The sequence below is a fragment of the Diabrotica virgifera genome, chromosome 10, assembly GCF_917563875.1.
Source record: "Diabrotica virgifera virgifera chromosome 10, PGI_DIABVI_V3a".
Taxonomy (NCBI): Eukaryota; Metazoa; Arthropoda; class Insecta; order Coleoptera; family Chrysomelidae; genus Diabrotica; species Diabrotica virgifera.
Window position 1 is genome coordinate 140769695 of NC_065452.1, and position 21619 is coordinate 140791313.

Below are 21619 nucleotides of genomic sequence, written 5' to 3' on the forward strand. Positions count from 1 at the left end.
AATATGACTTTAAAAATTCTATTCTCGCTATACACCTGTGATAAAATGTATTGTTATCGGCAAATTTTATGAATCTTACGGACCAGAATTTTATTCTTTACTATAGATATATGTAGTTCAACTTGTGCTGTCGCTGAGTAACGTTTAGAGTAGGTACGCATATTTCAAAAGTAGTTTTCGGGTGTAAGATGGAAATGGAAAGAGTGATTATACAAAGTTTAACAGAAAATGTGACCGATTGTGCTGATTCGAAAAATAAAAAGGTTGTTCCTGAACCTAAAGAACCAGGTATAATTTTTGAAAATCAATCTTCCGCCAGTGATGGTGATGAAAATATTGGTGGCCTCCAGATAAGAAGAAAATGTAGAAAATGTGAATCTGTAGCCGAGAATGTTATCGATTGTGCTTATTCGGAAAATAAAAAGGTTGTGCCTGAACCTAAAGAACCAGGTATGATTTTGGAAAATCAATCTTTCGTCAGTGATGGTGACGAAAATATTGGTGGCATCCAGATAAGAAGAAAATGTAGAAAATGTGAATCTGTAGCCGAGAATGTTATCGATTGTGCTGATTCGGAAAATAAAAAGGTTGTGCCTGAACCTAAAGAACCAGGTATGATTTTTGAAAATCAATCTTTCGTCAGTGATGGTGACGAAAATATTGGTGGCATCCAGATAAGCACAAAATGTAGAAAATGTGAATCTGTAGCCGAGAATGTTATCGATTGTGTTAATTCTGATAATAAAAATGTTGTGCCTGCACCTGAGAAACCACCTAGAAGTTTTGTTGGCGTTGGTAATGAAAATATTGATGGCATCCAGATGAGAAGACTTGATTCTGTAGGGAGGAGACAACCACGTGAAGAGGTTAAGCCAAGGTATGTTACTTGCTTTCAGAAGGTGGCTTTGGGCTTCGGAATATGCTTCCTAATGCTTGTTTTCATAATATCACTGAGGCATTACATCTTGCTGTCGATGATGACCTTTCCTCATGAGGTCAAAGATACTAACTCTACTTTTTATAATAAAATCCGCAATAATACTTCTTTCCGTACTTCAAACCATATATAATAACATAGCTTCTTATATTGTCGCTGTCGATTTGGACTTTAACAACGTTTGTCCAGGAAAAACCTCCAAGCAAGTACCTAATAGTAAAAAACTACCATTTTTGCTGGTGCAGTGCAAAAAAATAATTAACTACATCTTGATTATTTTTGATATTTGATAGACAATAAAATTGTAGAACGCAAAATTTAAATTAATACTGTTTTGCTTATGAATGTATAATGCAGTCAAGGTAAAATTTGGATATATCGTCATCTTGAAGGTGAAGAGAGCTATCCCACAAAATTATTGTTTTGAGATAATAGGCATAGAAACTTTACTTATTTAAAAAAAATTGTGTTTTTTGGATAAGTATGTAGTTTATTGACCAATTCTCATGAATTTTTTACAGACATAGGAATGCTTTTTACTTTTATATAAGTAATTATAAAATCTAAAAAATATGTTATACAACTTGTGTATCTAATTAGAAAATTTACCTAACAATTGTTCTTAAATTTAGTATACTTAGATGACTTCGCCACTGTATCTTGCGTTGTGTTCTAAATAACGAGGTGCAGTTAACTCATTTTGTCAAATTTGTGGGTTAACTCTCTTCACCACCAAGACGACGATATTTAAATTTTAAACTATTGTTTTAATAACTTATTTTAATTAATTTTTAAATTTAACATATTTTGCATTTTTTTTATTATTTTGTATAGGTACATCTACTTCTCATTATTATTCTTCTTCTACTTTTTCCCATTATCAGTACCTACACCGTTTTAGTCTTAATAGTGTTATTGCTCACCAATATTGGGGTCCGGACAAATAATCCCCGGACAAATAATCCCGGACAAAAAATCCCCACAAATTATCCCCGGACAAAAAATCCCCGGACAAAAAATCCCCACAAAAACTCCCCACAAATAATCCCCACAAATAATCCCCGGACAAATAATCCCCGGACAAAAAATCCCCACAAAAAATCCTGGACAAAAAATCCCCACAAATTTTTTTGGACAAAATATCCCCACAAAAAATCCCGGACAGAAAATCCCCAAGAAATGTTTGCTGTCGAATAGTTCTCTAAAAGTTTTCCCGTGAATGGTGGATGATATGGGAAATACGCTGAGGCTGTGGGAATCATGTTGTAATAGGCTTAAATCTTTTGATCACTCTGCTTTGAGTAACTCTGTTCAAAACATTGTCTATTCATGATAATAACTGATATCTAAACTGAAAACAGTAATCTTGATTATACTAATGTAAAAAATCCGTTCCACGCATCGCATCGCCATGAAAGTTATACAAAGCTTATTTTCAGTTTTTTGTTGGTTTTGGGAACAAATTTATGTTCATTAATATTCGATATCAGGTTTTTAGGAAACGTAATTGAGGATCTGTGCTAACCTAACCTAACCTAAACATAAAAAAACTTTAAAAATTTATCCATAAATCAAACCAGACCCCCTGCATGGGGGAGAGGCCAGATGGGAGAAGGTCTGTAGGGCGGCCTAGAAAAAGATGGAAAGATGCAGTCTGGCGGCCTAGAAAAGGGTGGAAAGATGCAGTCTGGCGGCCTAGAAAAAGGTTGAAAAGTTATAACGCCATACAACATGATTCCCAAAGCCTTAGTTTATTCCCCATATCTTTCACGATTTTTGAAAAAACTCACAATTGGAATTCGACATTTGGTAATCGAAATTACAATGTATGCTTAATTTTAATCGCTAATCATTATTTTCGTGCAGAAAACTGGTTTCATGGTGATTGCTATAACTCTCATGCACTGAAGCTGAAAAACATTTGCGTCGATTGCATTCACGGGAAAACTTTTAGAGAACTATTCGGTAGCAAAAAAATTTCTTGGGGATTTTTTGTCCGGGATTATTTGTGGGGATATTTTGTCCAAAAAAATTTGTGGGGATTTTTTGTCCGGGATTTTTTGTGGGGATTTTTTGTCCGGGGATTATTTGTCCGGGGATTATTTGTGGGAATTATTTGTGGGGATTTTTTGTGGGGATTTTTTGTCCGGGGATTTTTTGTCCGGGGATAATTTGTGGGGATTTTTTGTCCGGGATTATTTGTCCGGGGATTATTTGTCCTAGCTTCCCAATATTATTGCATCTACTCAGGTCTCCTTTTTTGAGTATTTTCATTATCAATCAATTTTTCCACTTCTTTGCCAGTCCATATTTTCTTCAAAAGTTTATGTAACATTTCTATTAATTACTGAGTATGTATCTGCTTTCATTGCTCAGTGTCTGCTTTTATTAGGTCAATAGTATATTTTCCATTCCTGCGGCTTTGCCATTTTTCATAATATTTAGCATCTGACTAATATAGTTGATTTTATCTTTTCTGGCTTGTTTTTTACTTCTGCGTTTTTAACTTGTATTTCCTGTCTTCTTTGATTTCTTTCCTTTCTGATATAAGTTCTAGAGCAGCGGTTCTCAACCTTTTTTAGTGATGTACCACCTACAGTTATTTTAATTATTTTTGGTACCACCTATATTTTTAAATTGTATTATCAATACTTACTAAGTACTACTATTTTAATTTTTTCTGTGTTTTGTGTACCACCGCCAATAATGATATGTACCACCAGTGGTACATGTACCACAGATTGAGAACCTCTGTTCTAGAGTATCTTTAGTTGTCCATTTTCTATTTTCTCTTCTTATCAATCCGATTTTTGCTTTTGATATATCTATCATTACATCTTTAAAATGCTTATATTTTTCTATGACTGACTCTCCAGGCTGCTGTAAAATAGTTTAGTTAATTGCTAGATTCTCAGTGAGTTCATTTCTTATAGTTTCTTGTTTTAGGACATCGACAATGTATTTGTTCTTTCTATTGGTTTTAGGGGTTTTATCTTTGGCTAATTTCATTCTTAGTTTCGCTCTGCTGATATATCAGCACCTCTTAAGCTCCTCACATCTTGCTAACAGCTTCTCCATTCTTTATAATCAATATTGATATGTTGTATATTTGATTCTTGTACCTCTCTCGGAAATCGGTGATTTCCATGTTTTCTTATGTATCCGTTTATGTTCAAAGATAATACCACTAATTATTACAAGTTAATTTCCTTTGCAAAATTTGATTAGTCGATCTCCATTATTGTTTCTCTCCCTTATTCCCTCCTTTTCCATTAATTGTGCATATCCTGTATAATCATCGCCGATTGCTCTGGTTATTATTTTCATATCTCTTTTATATTCCTTACTAATCCTATATTATGCTGTTTGTAATTGTTCGTAAAGTTTGTCCTTCCATATACATTTACTACTATTCTGTTATTGAATCTTGCTTTCTGTCCCCAAATGATAATTTCTTATATTGTCTCCCACTCTAACGAGCCTTTTTTCCCTTGTGGACTAGCAATATTGCCACCTCCATTTCGTGTTTATCATTTACGTTAATGTTCCTAGTATGTACCTATGTATATGATTTCTGTTGTTCCGTTGTTGGTCTCCAACTCAAGTTGATCCACTGCCATTCCATCTTATTTCTCTCAGTCCAACAATGTCTAATTTGTACTTATCAATCTCTTCGCTTACTTGTTTCAATTTGCCAGTAGTTTAAAGCGTTCTTACATCCCATGCTCCTATGAACAAGTCCTCTCTTTTGTTTCTATTTCGGGTTTATCTTTCGTTTTCGCTCTTTTCATGTTTTTAACATTGCCCAATTCCTTTTTCTCTGCTATATCTGTCATCATTTATGCATTTTCATCCAAAAAACTATCAGAAGGATAGTTCTTTGAATTTGCCTGGTTTTCTTCTAACTTTTACCCTTATGTATTTATTCCTTCATTGACGACTTGTATTATTTTTTTCTGTATTTGCAATTTTTCTTTTGCTGTCATTATTTATATAAACTTTTTAGTCTTTTACGTGCTTTACTTTAGCTTTATTTTGTCTCTTTTAACCCTTGTAATACCAAGTTTTTGTACATACGTGCGATACCAAGAGGGGTACATTTGCACCTCCCATTTTTTTGTGTTTTTTCTGTAATTTTTACACTTTTTTTATTTAAACCGGTACTCAGTTTGCAGAGAATAAACAATCACGTGGCGCTTTACAAAATGACACATACCTTACAGGATGCTTGCATAAACGATTAAGAATAATTGGGATACGAAAAGTAGAATATGTAACGATTTTACGCGTCTGTTAGCTTATAACAACTTTAAAAAATTGGTATACGTAGGATACCAAGCGATAGGACACGTAGGATACCGCACCCCACGCCCTAAAAACCTAAATAATTCGCGCGATAGAAAAAATTCCTGCAAAATTTTAGGTAAATTATCACGGTAATAAAGAAATATGCAGCTACGAAAAAGAAGAACAAGAAACAAATGGATTAGATATATATGTACGAGAAAGCACGTATGGTGTGCATTTGCACCCCGTTTGGTATTATAAGGGTTAAGCTTGGTATGTAGTTTGACCAAACATGGTTTCCTATTTAAATTCCAATCCAATTTGATTGCTTCTTCTATTTGAATAATGATGTCCATTTCTTTTTCTATGTTTCTAAGTTTCCTACAGCTTCTTTCAGTACATTTTTATCGATTCTATATATTGGCATATCTTTTATTATTAAATTGTTGACTTTTTTTTTATTTTCTAGTATTTCCAGGCGCAATTTCGCATGACTTAATTATATTTCCCCAGTTATTCCTTCTCCTTGTGTTTCGTTTAGTTTTTATTATTCAAATTTCTCCAATTCTTCCTTCAGTTTATTTAGTTACTCTCAGTACTTGTACTCTCTTTCCTCTTTGGTCCTCCTCTTCTTCTTTGGTCCTCTTTCTATTATCTTATAACCCTCTTCAGCTATTGTGTTCTAATACGCATTCAATTTCCAAAAATATTGTTTCATCTCTAAACATTTCCTCAGTTCTTGTGGGAGCGTTCAAGTATTACGTAAAGCGATTTTTTTAAAGATTTTTAACCCCCCCCCCCTACTACGTAACGCACTCTTATGGGAGTTTAACTATTGCCTAACGCAATTTTTGAAGATTTTTGACCTTCCCCCGCCCCCAACCTGCGTTACGTAATACTTGAACGGTCCCTAGTATTATTTATTGTCTACTGGTCTCTGTTGCAGAGCAGTTATTCGTTTTTGAAATTTTTCATCTTTTGTTTCTGATATTTCTTCTTTATCTCTTTATTTTTAGTAGGTACTTATCCATTTATTCTTTTTAAATATAAGTATTGCAATTAATACCTATATTTTGTATTCATATATTATAGGTGTATGTACATACTACATATATATTATTTATTATATTCTAAGAATAATTGTCCCCTGCTACAAACGTGTATTTTGTTATTCATAGTGATAATATAAATCAAAAAGGGATCAAAATATTAGAAGTTTTTAAAGTCAGTTTTAATAATGTATTTTAATATTTTTGTAATAACTTGAATATGTATTTTTTTAAATTATATGTTATATACTCACATATAGAAATATATTAGGTATACAATAATAGTGTTTACTTTAATTCCCTTTAATATATAGTTTAGCAGCGATTCTCAATCTGTGGTACATGTACCACTGGTGGTACAGTTCATTACTTGCGGTGGTACACAAAACACAAAAAAAATTAAAATAGTAGTAATAGTAGTAAGTCTTCATAATACACTCTAAAAATACAGGGTGTAACAAAAATACAGGTCATAAATTAAATCACATATTCTGGAACCAAAAATAGTTCGATTGAACCTAACTTACCCTAGTACAAATATGCACACAAAAAAAAGTTACAGCCCTTTGAAATTACAAAATAAAAATCGATTTTTTCCAATATATCGAAAACTATTTGAGTTTTCTTATTGAAAACGGACATGTGGCATTATTATGACAGCAAAATATTAAAACAAATTCTGCACCTCATAAAAATTTTATGGGGGTTTTGTTCCTTTAAACCCCCCAAACTTTTGTGTACGTTCCAATTAAATTATCACTGTGGCACCATTAGTTAAATACAATGTTTTTAAAACTTTTTTGCCTCTTAGTAATTTTTCTAACTAGTTTTTATCGAAATATTTTGAATATTTGTCAAATCCACCACATATTTGTATACTGTTAAGTACGATTATAGAGACCCTATAATAATATGAAAATTTATTTATAAATTACAGATTTTATAAGTATATTTTGAACCATATTAAAAAAGAAGCCACATCTCGATAAAAGGTGCCTTATCGGAAAAATACTAAGAGGCAAAAAAGTTTTAAAGACACTGTTTTCAACTAATGGTACCGCAATAATGGTTTAATTGGAACATATTCAAACATTTGGGGGGTGTAAAGGCACAAAATCTCCATAAAATTGTTATGTTAACATTTTAAAAAAGAAGCTGCATCTCGATTAAAACTGGTATATCTAAAAAATACTAAGAGGCAAAAAAGTTTCAAAAACATTGTGTTTAACTAACGGTACCACAATAATAATTTAATTGGAACGTACATAAAAGTTTGGGGGGGTTTAAGGGAACAAAATCCCCATAAAATTTTTATGGGGTGCACAAATTTCACTATAATTTCTTTTTCAGATGTTCCTGCCATAGTCATGCCACATGTCCATTTTCAGTAAAAATCTCCAATAGTTCGATATATCGGAAAAAATCGAGTTTCATTTTGTAACTTCAGAGGGCTGTAACTTTTTTTTGTGTGCATATTTTTACTAGGGTAAGTTAGGTTCAATCGAACTATTTTTGGTTCCAGAATATGTGATTTAATTTTTGAGCTGTATTTTTGTTACAACCTGTATATGTGGTACCAAAAATAATAAAAAGAACTGTAGGTGGTACATGACTCAAAAAGTTTGAGAACCGCTGGTTTAGAGTTTAGAGAACACGATATAATAGAATAGATTATTACGCCGATGAAGATAAATTTCTTATAAAAAATTTAGGGCACTCGTGGGAGTGCCGACAGAAGTAAAAACTTCTTATATTATATCAATTACGAGCTCAATGCTTTTTCCCCATCCAAAAAGAAGTGATATAGTTGGTTCGCTAAACTCAGAAACAACTCAGATACTCAGATACAACTGGCTAGTGATTTTAGTAGATATTTTTTTTGTTTTTTGTCAATTTTGCTAAAATTTGCAAAATTACTAACTATTTAGTAATTATTAACTATTTAGTAATTATTTTTTTGACAATTTTCCCAAATTGGCATAATTAGGTACTTACTCACGGGCGCCCATATAAAAATTTTTAGGGGGAGCCAGACGTGAAGATGTTGCACATTACATTTTGTATACATTGGATAACCATATATAGTTTATGTCACCCGAAAAGCTAGGGAGGCACGGCCCCCCCCCCTGCCCATGGGTATGAGCGCCCATGGCCAGTTGTGTCTCAGTTTAGCGAACCGACTATATACCTATTTATGTAGATATACAAAATATACATACACATAATAATATAAATATATATATACTGTTATGACCTGCTTTCTATTACTTTGATATTAATTATTATTTATTTGATTAATTATTTAATTGTCGCAAATCATACATAAAAATTAATAAAAAATCTCAGGGTGTCTTTTTGTCATAAAAAAAATAATTAAATTATCTTAGGTTATACTTATCCTTTCTCGTGGCTTCAGTATTTCTTAGTTGATCCTTATCGGGATAAAAATAGGAAAAGGAAAGAAATAGAAATACCATAAATAAACACATACACATACCTTTATTATCAAAAGCAATGCTCTGTAAATTTATCAATTAAATTCTGTGGGCATAATTTTCCAAACAAAACCTTTATCATATAAATTAATCTACAGTGCCGGCAAAAAAAAATCTTTACATTGCCAAATAAATCACCAAATTTGAAGACAATTTGCATGCGTTCTGTCTGGGCTTGGAGGGGAGGGTAGGGGAGGGGATAGCGTACTTGCGACGGGAATTATCAATTATCTGTAGTTTACGGACCGCTCAGCTTATTTAAGGTATTCTGCGCGTTTGCACTGTAAACAGTTGGCTTTGTGTGGGTAGTCAGTGTTAAACTTCTTCTCATTTACCGCGTAAAGTTTGAGATCGTCAAATTCTAAATTGAACTGACAAATATGGGTCGAAAGAGACTCACAAAAGAGGAGAAGGTTCGCGCTTTAACATTACTGGAGAAATTAGACTCTGTAATTACCGTAGCACGTGATATTGGTGCTTCAAAAGGGGCTATTTATCAACTGAAACCCTGCAGCCGAACGTTTCAGTTGATAATAGCCCCTCTTGAAGCACCAATGTCACGTGCTACGGTAATTACAGAATCTAATTTCTCCAGTAATGTTAAAGCACGAACCTTCTCCTATTTTGTGAGTCTCTTTCGACCCATATTTGTCAGTTCAATTTAGAATTTGACGAACTCAAACTTTACGCGGTAAATGAGAAGAAGTTTAATACTGACTACCCACACAAAACCAACTGTTTACAGTGCAAACGCGCAGAATACCCTAAATAAGCCAACCAGTCCGTAAATTACAGATAATTCCCGTCGCAAGTACGCTATCCACCCTCCCCTACCCTCCCCTTCAAGCGCAGACAGAACGCAAGCAAATTGTCTTCAAATTTGGTGATTTATTTGGCAATGTAAAGATTTTTTTTGCCGGCACTGTAATTCAAAAAAATATTTATCGCTTTGTTCTTGATACCATTAATAAAACAAGCTAAACAAACAAATTTGGTATTCGCAAAATTACTTATACTTCCTATTAAATTTTTGAAATGTTGGAATCTTAAATGCATATGCTTTTACGTAAAAAAATTTAACTTATGATTATAAAGAAAATCTATCACATAGGTTATTGACTGACCTTTTTGATTCACACACAATGATGTCTCCTCTTGACCCAAACAGCTTCTCCTTGTTGATTATGTTAGGCTACCAATTAAAGCTCTCTCCGTTCTCAGCAAAAATCCAGCAGCATACCAGCAACTATTTCTCCAAAACACAAGCCAGGCTTCTTTTGACCAGTACTCGTTCAATACTCCAAATCTCTCTCCTCTCTTTCTCTCAACAATAATCTCCTGAGACCCAAGTATCTTTTTTACTTGGGGTCACAAATAATTTTAATAACGATAATTCTTGTAACTTACTCTCTTGGACTTTACAGAATCAAAGAGGTGTTTCTTCTCGATTTGATTTGTCTCTCGTTCCACTTTTCAGCTACTTTCACTGAAAGGACGCGGAAAAAAGGACGCGCGACAAAAGGACGCCTATGAAATAAGGACGCGCGACAAAAGGACGCGTATCAAAAATGTAAATGTAGCATGGATATTTATGTACTTATGTAATAGAGCGGTCAGGGAAAGGAGGAAGACCTAACCCTTCGGTCCTAACTTAACTTTCGGGTATTAGAGTGAGAGAGGTATTTGACCACAGGTCCATTTTTGGTACGCGTCCTTTTGTCGCGCGTCCTTATTTCCTAGGCGTCTTTTTGTCACGCGTCCTTTTGTCCGCGTCCTTTTGTCGCGCGTCCTTTTTTCCGCGTCCTTTTGACGGTACACCACTTTCACTATCAAAACAACCACTAGTACTTGCTTCTGAACTACTCACGAAAACTTTTGACTGCTCTTCACGGATGCCGGTAACACAATAATCTTTCTTTTCCAAACTGTCTCAACATTCAAAACCTCTCTTTCCCCATTCCAAATTGCCAAGCCAATCAGAAACATTTCTCTTTTCCATTCGACAAACCCAGCCATTCTTTCAAACAATACGTCTACTCAACTAATCACTTTTCGGAAATTATATAAATTTTTGTGTTTAAACAAACAGACTTAAAATTCCAAATCTCTCTACCTTTATTTTTCTTAAAACTAATAATTAAAATTATCTGTGGTTTTACCTTCCCCGTAATAACAAAACAATATTTTTAAATTATAATCCTAAATAAATGTTCCTTTCACTTTACTTATTTACAAATGTCTTTAATTCTTCATGGAAAAACTCATTAAGGAGAAACCTACTACGTGAAAGCTAACTTCTAATAAATATTTACAAATCAATATACAGGGTGTATCAAATTTATGTGCCCGCGTTATATTAAAAAAATTAAATTTTTATTCTATCTTTGATGGCCAAATTGATACACAATAATACGTACAAAATTTATTTCGGCGAGGTGATGACGGTCGCAAATTCAATACTTTTTCCCCATATAAAAAGTGCACAACGTCCCTAAAGAAGTTTTCACTTCAAAAATTTATTTCGCCGAAGCGATGACGGTCGCTAATTCAATACTTTTCTCCATCCAAAAAGTGCACAACCACCCTGAAGAAGCTTTCACTTCAAAAATTTATTTCGTCGAAGCAATGACGGTCGCTAATTTAATACTTTTTCCCCATCCAAAAAGTGCACAACGTCCCTAAAGAAGTTTTCACTTCAAATGTTTATTTCGTCAAAGTGATGACGGTCGCTAATTAAATACTTTCTCCTTATCCAAAAAGTGCACAACGTCCCTAAAGAAGCTTTTTCACGGACGTGAAATCGGTTATACTTCGGACGTATTATGTGAAATGAAACCAGATATGTCCTCCTAGAAGCCATCCTACAAGGAAAAATATTTGGTGGAAAGCGATGCCCAGGAGGAAGAAGAATATCCTGGTTGAAGAAACTGAGAACCTGGTTCAATACAACATTTGTGAAGCTTTTCCGCGCTGCTGCAGATAAGATATTGAAATGATGATCGCCAATATTCGTCATGGATAGGCAGATCAAGAAGAAGATTGTTAATAAGATCCTTTTTTTCTAAGAGGTTTCTTAAAACAAGATTGTCTGTCAATGAGATCCGATCAAAGTTTACTTTACTTATATTTATTAACTGTATATGCAAAAGAAAATTTCTAATTAAATAATAATAATTTCTAATAAATTTCACAGACGACGAACAGACGGACAGACAGTCATGAAACCGGAAGTATATATTATATTTGTTCTCGTCTTGCTAAGGCGCGTCGAATAATATATCGCTTGTACTATTCCCGCGACTTTAAAACAGTACTTCCGGTCGCATTTCTAAAATCGGAAGTCCTAGATCAAATTTCTCACCTTTAGTACCATCCTTGGATTATAATCTTTCATTCCCCATCTCATCTGTCATTCTACCTAGTGCAATAACAGAGGAGTTATTTTCACAGACGACGAACAGACGGACATACAGTTATGAAACCAGAAGTATACATTTGTTCTCATCTTGCTAAGGCGCGTCGAATAATATATCGCTTGTACTATTCCGGCGACTTTAAAACAGTACTTCTGGCCGCATTTCTAATACCGAAAGTCCTAGGTCAAATTTCTCAACCTTTAGTAGTATCCTTGGATTATAAGCTTTCATTCGACATCTCATTTCTCATTTCTCATTCTACCTAGTATAACGACGGAGGATTTATATTCGCCGACGGACAGACAGTCGTGAACCGGAAGTATAAATTTGTTCTCGTCTTGCTAAAGTGCGTAGAATAATATATTGCTTGAACTATTCCGGTGACTTTAAAACAGTGCTTCCGGTTGCATTTCTAAAACCGGAAGTCCTAGGTCAAATTTCTCACTTTTAGTAGGTACTATCTTTGGATCATAAGAGGAAAGGCACCGAATTTGAGACAGGCGCCTAATTTGAGACACCGTCGTATATTTGTGTACGATAGGGTGACATCTGCATAGGGTAGGCAATGCCATGTGTCAGGTTGGGTACAGGCCGATATTTTCACTAGATGGCTTCAACACTTCATAAAATTCACTAAACTTTCAGCTGCAGACCCTGTTCTTCTCGTCCTTGATGGTCACTATTCACATACGAGAAATGTTGCTCTAATAGATTTGGCCAAACAGAATCATGTGACGATTATTTGCCTCCCACCACATTCTACACTCTACACATAGAATGCAACCATGGTACAAAGACGCCAGGTACGATATTGCGCATGCGACTATCAGCTGATCGCGTTCTGTCGACGTCACAATGAGAGTAGCCGCTGTTGGAATACATACGTTTATATGGAAGTTTTATCGATTTTTTGGGGAGATTTTTGTGAGATTTAAGTTTATTAGTGGGCTTGTTAGTATGAAAGAATTATTATTTACCCCTTAATGTATTGTCTCCAAAATTAGTTTATTTAAAAAACAACTCAAGGGTATCTTAAAATAAGTTTGTTGTAGTTTATTATTCTGAGATGTTTGATAGTTTAAAATTTATTGTTTATAAAGTACAGCTTTCTTAAAACTTTTGTAAATGGATGCCGTTAATAAATAAATAATGTACAAATTACTTTTGAAATTTCATTCGGTCGACAAATTATTGAATTTTACAGAAATGATTGAAATTTAAAGATGGAGAACTATATAATTTATGTATAATATTGATGATTTGGTATACTATATAAATTATATCCAATGTTCTTAATTACAATTTACGCTACATATGTCGGTATATACCTAGTCAATATTTTTATAACGCCAAATACAGTAAAACCTGTCAGTAACGGCCACTAAAAATGAAAGAACTATTGGCCGATATAGAAAGGTGGCCGCTATTGCCAGTTTTTGTAGTCTACATATAATTGGTTTGGGAAATTTTTAAACTGGCCGTTAGGACAGGTGGCCGATGTTGGCAGGTGGCCGTTAACACAGGTTTTACTGTAGTTCAAATTTCAAAATTGCTGTGGTAAGTGTTTTATATTGAAGACCAAAGTAATAATTATTTAATAAAAATGTATACCATTTTTATTCAGGTGCAATGCGAAGCCAAAAATGTCTTAATTTTCACTTAGATTAGAGAGCGCAACCAGCACTCTTATCGACGATTTCACCTCTTGTTAGAGGCTCTTCAGAGAATGCATAAAACTGTATCTTCCTAATAATTATTTATTCATCAAATTTTGCCCTATCGCAAAACAAAATTCTCACATAAATACATATCAGTTATCAATAGTTCCTACTGGACGTTATTAGATAAAAAATAAATATCATCTTACAGTGACTCAACCCCGGCTGGGCATTGGGCAATAAAAAAGGTACCTATGTAGATACTGCCACATGTATGTACTTACTTCCATTTTAGTCCAGAGAAATAAGATTTTTGTCGGACACTTAAGCAGCCAGGTTGCAAATGGGTTTTTTGGGTACTATATACATACCTAATACATTATAAATACAAAAATGTCCGAAATGTCCGTCACAGTTCAGACGGGAAATTTAGTTATTAACAAATAAGGGTCAAAAATGGCAGTTTTTTCGTTTAAATCGCTACAGGTAAAAATAGAGCAATTAAATATCTTCCACTTACACGTGGATTGACCAAGTCTCCGAAGGGGGCCTAAACGCCTAAAGAAACCTCCAGAAGAATTGGTGGTAAAATTGCATCAACTGGATACTATTTTTAATAATTTTAATGGGTCTGGACTTCAGTTAAAGTCAGGGAAAAATTATTTGCAAAGATTTGATTTGTCTGAAAAGATTTAATGTGATTACAAAACCAAACTCCTGTTTTTTCGGTCGCGCATGTATTTTAGGATTAAGAAATTAAACTTAGCACTTAAAGAAAACATGAGAAATAAGAGAAAATTAAAGAAAATTGTAACTTAGTGTTTTATTTGTTTTGTGATTTTGTTTCACACCATTAATAATCAATTATTTTCATCTGTTTACGTGCAACTAAATGAAGGCCCGATGCATAAGCGCCCATACATATGGGTGGGGAGGGCGTGACCCCCATGGCTTTTCGGGTGCTTTAAACTATATATTGTCATCCAAAGTATACAAAATGTAATGTGCAACATTTTCAAGTCTAGCCCCCCTACAAATTTTTATATGTACGCCCATGGCTCGATCCCCTCCTTAACACTGGTCCCAAATAAGCCAATCAAAAACAAGCTCGTAAAATTTATTTAAAAAGCGACGAATACAAAAAAAAAATTGAATATACATCACAAATTTATTTTAGAAATTTATTTTTGTTCATTGTATTGTTAATTAATTTTTTAAATCAAAATAATAAAACAACTACATTTCAGTAAATCCTAAATAGTTAAACAGAAATTATATTAGTCTATTAAAATGACTTTTTATGACCAATTTAAGACTAATTGTGCTCCAAGCGCTAATGTTTTAAATGGGGAATATTTAAAATCACTCTCATTGTGACGTCATGCGCGAACTCATCCGAATTTCGGATATTCCGGCTATCGTACCTGACGTCTTTGTCATGGTACCATGGAATGCAACCGTTGGCTGTTGCTTTTATGGCACCGCTGAAAACTTAGTACGCACAAGAAATAGAAAACTGGCTTAGAGAAAATCAAGTTGAGTGTTGTGTCGCCTCATGCCGTTGCCAGTATTTTTTGTAAAGCGTATAACAAAGCTGCGACGATGGAAATATCTTGCAATGGTTTCTGAAAAACTGGACTGGTCCCTATTTGTCGCCATATATTTAGGGACTTTGAATTTGAAATTCAAGAGCACTTAGAAACACAAAACGAAAGGGACGGACAAATAATAGAACCAAACCATGAACAACCAAATCATCCACTGCGAGAACATAGAATTCCTAGTCCACCACTATCTCATCAACAACTTGTTTCTCCGATCCCTACATACAAGTAGACCAGGGCGGATCTGTAAAAATATTAGTACATTTGGACGTTGAGAGGTGACTCAAATTTTTTTGCAGAAATTGCTTGAAAATAACTCAAATAATAATATTTGAGTTATCCTCCCTCTCAAAAAGGTCCGGAACATTGTTTAAATAATCAAAATGTCAAAAAATGAAGGAAAAATTCGATTGTTTTCTTCGTTTTTTGATTATAACTTTAAAAGTATTCATTTCCGAGAAAAGTTACACTGACATAAAAGTTGTGTAATTAAATTTCCTACAATATAGAATTGGTTAAAAATTTAAAAAATAGTCACCCTTGTTGCAAAATAGCAATAATTGCGAAAAAACCATACAAAAACAAGTATTCGTATTTTACGTTTTTCAACCATTTATGCTACACTTAGGACCTTCATATTTCACCCAGAAAAACTTTATGATACATTAATATAATACTGTACATTTCATTAAGATCGGTTTAAAAGATTTTGCAAAATAAATTTTGCAATCCAGCTTTCGCAAAAAAAATTCATTTTTTCAAAATGTTACAGGACTGAAAATAAAGCAGGTAGCAAGTTGAAAGGTTTTTTGCGTATATAAGTGTACTGTACCTTTCATTTGCAATTTGCAAAAGTAAAATCGATTAACTACCACGGTGTCAGGAATTTTTTTAAATAAACATTAATTATTGGTGCTACGCGCAGGACAGGGGATAGTTTGCTCTGATTGAGCATTCCAATGACCTTTGATAATGATTGATACATTTTAATTTTTATTACATTTCGATATAAATAAATAAATTGGTTTATTGCAAAATAAAAACACATACTCTATCCTTTGAAATAACACTTTTTTTAGCAAAAACTTTTTTTATTCGTATATTTTAACTTACAAAATAAAAGCTTATTATTTGTAAACATATGCAATTGTTTAATCAATATTTCACAAACAATAATAAAATTAGTTTGATTTTTGGGGAATTAAAATAATAAAATACAACAAAATATAGAGTAAGAAAATAATATATTAGATAAAGATTGGAAGACATTTTGGCGGAAATCAACTTGTGTGAATCGAACACCGCTGTCCTGCGCGTAGCACCAAAAATTAATGTTTATTTAAAAAATTTCCTTACGCCGTGGTAATTAATCGATTTTAATTTTGCAAATTGCAAATGAAAGGTACAATACACTTCTATAAGCAAAAAATTCAACTTTCGATCTGCTTTATTTTCAGTCCTGTAACATTTTGAAAAAATTAATTTTTTTGCGAAAGCTGGATTGCAAAATTTATTTTGCAAAATCTATTAAACCGATCTTAATGAAATTTACAGTATTGTTTTACTGTATCATAAAGTTTTTCTGGGTGAAATATGAAGGTCCTAAGTGTAGCATAAATGGTTGAAAAACGTAAAATGCGAATACTTGTTTTTGTATAGTTTTTTTGCAATTATTACTATTTTGCAACAAGGGTGACTATTTTTTAAATTTTTAACCAATTCTATATTGTAGTAAATTTAGTTACGCAACTTTTATGTCAGTACAACTTTTCTCAGAAATGAACAGTTTTAAAGTTATAATCAAAAAACCAATAAAAAAATCGAATTTTTCCTTCATATTTTGCAATTTTGATTATTTAAACAATGTTCCGGACCATTTTTAGTGGGAGGATAACTCAAATAATATTATTTGAGTTAGTTTCAAGCAATTTCTGCAAAAAAAATTGAGTCACCTCTCAACGTCCATCTCAAAACAGATGCGCCCTGGACTAAAGAGAGATACCACTAAAAAACCACATGCCAGATCAGGGAAGGCTTCAGTAATTACTCTAACACCCTACAAAGAAGAATTAGAGCAAAGTTTGCAGAAGAAAAAAGCAAAAAAACTAGTACCCCAGCTAAACTTGGATTGTCTATTAGCTCCAGAAAAAAACAGTTCAACAAAAAGACCAAAAAAGACAGCAACGCCCGAAGAAGAAATAGCAGATGAAGACGTAGGTCAACCTTCTACATCAAAAGGCAAAACATCAAGAAGGAATTCTTTGAGTTCAAGCTCAGATAGCAGCGAAGACTTTCCATTAGCGGATTCATCGTCCGACGAAAGTGGAAAAAACGACGCGGAATGTCTATTTTGCACCGGCAAATTTTCCGACGATAGATATGGTGAACGATGGGCAAAGTGTTACCCATGTGGCAGGTGGGCACATGAAGACTGTGGAGAAATAAAGTCCAGCACATTTATTTGCCTTTTAGGCGCCCAAATTAGGGCACCTTTTATTTTTAATATTAAATGTCGCAAAAAAATTAAATGTATTTTTTTTGTAAAAATATATATCTTATTCGCTTTATTTTTTTTTGTTGTGTTCTAGAAACATTAATTTTAAGTTTTCGAAATAAATGTTTTAAAAACTTTTGAATATTCTGTTTTATATTTGTTTTTCAAAAAAAGTGTCTCAAATTTGGTGCCTTTCCTCTAAGCTTTCATTCGACACCTCATTTGTCATTCTACCTAGTATAATGACGGAGGAGTTGTGTTTACGAACGGACGGACAGACGGACAATATTAGATAATATTATTATTAAAAGAAAACAATATTTATTATTGTTAATTATTATTGTTAAAATACCTGAGAGCAGAGGAAATAGAAGACGAAGAAAAAACGTTAGAAATGTCAAGTGCTGCAAAATGAGAAAAATATGCAATATTTAAAAGAAGACAAGAAGAAAGATATATACTTCAAAATTGTGATAAACAACCATTTATTAGGAAATGATTAAATGAGACGACATATTTATAAAAACAAGCTTCACTCCACAAACTGCTAAAAATCTCTCGGATAAAAAACCCTGAAACACAAACCACAAACCACACAAGCAGTACACCGCTTAGCTACAGAGTTGCCACTGTTGCCAGATGTGATTTTTCTAAATCCCCCACTTAGAAACTGAAATTCCCTCAAATTGAAGTTGAAATCCCCCAAATTTAAATTTTTACCACATTTTAATAAATTAGTAGTCATATTATGTAAGTAAAGAACAGTAAACCAAAATTACATCTACTACTTACTTATCCACAGACGGCCCTGGAAATAATTCATAGGTCGTATCGTCTCAGAGCCGGATTTAAGACAGTGGGGGCCCCTGGGCAGAATTGGTGTGGGGGCCCCTGGGCAGAATTGGTGTCCCTATCTTCTACCATTAAACAAATTGTTGTTATGACTATGGTATGGTTAAAGTCCGGGTACTTTTCGAGATTCTTTAACTGAAAATTCCTTGATTATGTCGGGCATGTCTAGTTGCTTTAGGCATTGTGTTCAATTCTCATTATAAAGAGATGGTTCAAACGCTCTTGGCCTATCATAGACCGAAGTCGATTTTTAATTAACTTAAATTTTTAGAATGATCTCTCTCCACTGAAGTTAGTTACCATCAGAACTAAATATAAACGAAGTGTCACCACAACGTTTGGAACCGCATCATTCACATGTTTCTCTTTTAACCGTCGCGTCGGTACATTTGAAGTTCTTTACTTATAAAAAAAAATTGAAGAATCTCAGATGCAGAATCCACCAATTTAATAAATTAAAATGGTAGATAGTATTTTAAAACTGAGATTTTTCGTGTTTAAAAGTTCTTACTGGTACATCCTTAATCTGCGACTTTTTCAATTAATAAGACAGCAGACGACGAATATAGAAAACGAAAGGGAAACGATCACATTTCGCTTTCATTCGTCTAGGAAAAACGGACAGCAGAGGAACTTTCAGTACTCAAACCCGAGTAAAGGAAATAAAAATAATAAATGATGGTTTTGCTTGTTTTCGATTCAGAGGGTTGCACACCATCTAGACAGGCACTGTTTCTACCCTTTCAGGCGTCATCAGTAGCTTTCGAAAGTGTGCCCACCTCTGAACCGAAAAACAGCTCCACCATCATTTTAAAGGGAATCTGAAAAATAATTCAAATTTCCCATCAGACGCGATACAGCGACATCTACTAAAAAATTGAAGAATTGGTGGATTCTGCATCTGAGATTCTTCAATTTTTTAGTAGATGTCGCTGTATCGCGTCTGATGGGAAATTTGAATTATTTTTCAGATTCCCTTTAAAATGATGGTGGAGCTGTTTTTCGGTTCAGAGGTGGGCACACTTTCGAAAGCTACTGATGACGCCTGAAAGGGTAGAAACAGTGCCTGTCTAGCTGGTGTGCAACCCTCTGAATCGAAAACAAGCAAAACCATCATTTATTATTTTTATTTCCTTTACTCGGGTTTGAGTACTGAAAGTTCCTCTGCTGTCCGTTTTTCCTAGACGAATGAAAGCGAAATGTGATCGTTTCCCTTTCGTTTTCTATATTCGTCGTCTGCTGTCTTATTAATTGAAAAAGTCGCAGATTAAGGATGTACCAGTAAGAACTTTCAAACACGAAAAATCTCAGTTTTAAAATACTATCTACCATTTTAATTTATTAAATTGGTGGATTCTGCATCTGAGATTCTTCAATTTTTTAGTAGATGTCGCTGTATCCCGTCTGATGGGAAATTTGAATTATTTTTCAGATTCCCTTTAAAATGATGGTGGAGCTGTTTTTCGGTTCAGAGGTGGGCACACTTTCGAAAGCTACTGATGACGCCTGAAAGGGTAGAAACAGTGCAAAACCATCATTTATTATTTTTATTTCCTTTACTCGGGTTTTTAGCAAAACCATCATTTATTATTTTTTTCTTTACTTATATTTGATGAGCCGATTTCCTCTTTAAATGAATTGAAAAATTTTACAAATTGTACTAGTTCGACACCTAGATCTAAATCATTGCTATAATTGTCGGTAAGCTTCAGTGAGTGAGCTACAATATCATTGGGAGTTAAATTTTCCAAATAATGTAAAAATCCCAAATTGGAATAAATGTATTCATATGCCGAAAGCCTATGACTTGAAGAGGAAGTGATCTAGAATAGCTATAACATTTTGAGTCCTAAATTTCTCTTATGTTGTCATTTCCTTTGAAATATTCCTTAAAAGAATATAAATTTTTTATTGATTAAGTGCCGCCACTCCTGAATTAAGGTCAATATTTGGATCTTGGAGAATGCGACTTGTGCTGTTTGTCCCCTCTATAAGATTTCATTCCAAAATATTGCAAATATCCCTGTTTTCAGTAAACACACTCGATTATACAAACCATTTGTATCGCTACGAGTTTCAATTTGTTGCCCATCGTCTTTTGAAATTTTGGATAATACTCCTTTAATCTGATTATAACCTTTAACTAGTTCTTTTGCGGCATCACTTCTAGATGATCATCTAGTAGTATTTACTCTTTTTTAGGAACAATAATATTTCTGACATGGTCGGCGTTGCTCTCGCTTAAAGACGTTTTTAAACATTTGATTAACAAGTTGTATCTACATGTAGAGGAAGTGAAAAATACATAGGGTTAATATAGTCCTTCCAAGAAATCAAAGAATTCTATGGCAGCAGGACAACACTTAGCTGCAGCTTTAGCAACGCAATTTAGAGAGTGGGCCACACATGGAATCTACAACGCCAAGATATTGTGTTATCTAAATTTTAGCTGAACACCATTGTATTTTCCACTCATAACTGACGGATTGTCGTAGGACTGTCCCCTGCAGCTTTTCAAATCGATATCATCTTCTTGTAAGAATGTCTTAAATATATCTTCTGCTTTATGACCGTAATTTGCCAAAAATACATTTTTAATAGCAGAGAAACCTTCCATATAACGAAATATTACAGTTAATTGATTGACAAAAATTATTCTATCTGAATAATGTGCTGATTTTTTTAAGTTTGGGGCTTTGTGGGGGCCCCCAAAATATGGGGCCCCGGGCAGCTGCCCAGCCTACCCCCCCTTAAATACGGTCCTGTATCGTCTTCCATTATAAATGAGAGTATAATTAATAACAGTTCTATGTACATTCGCAAATTT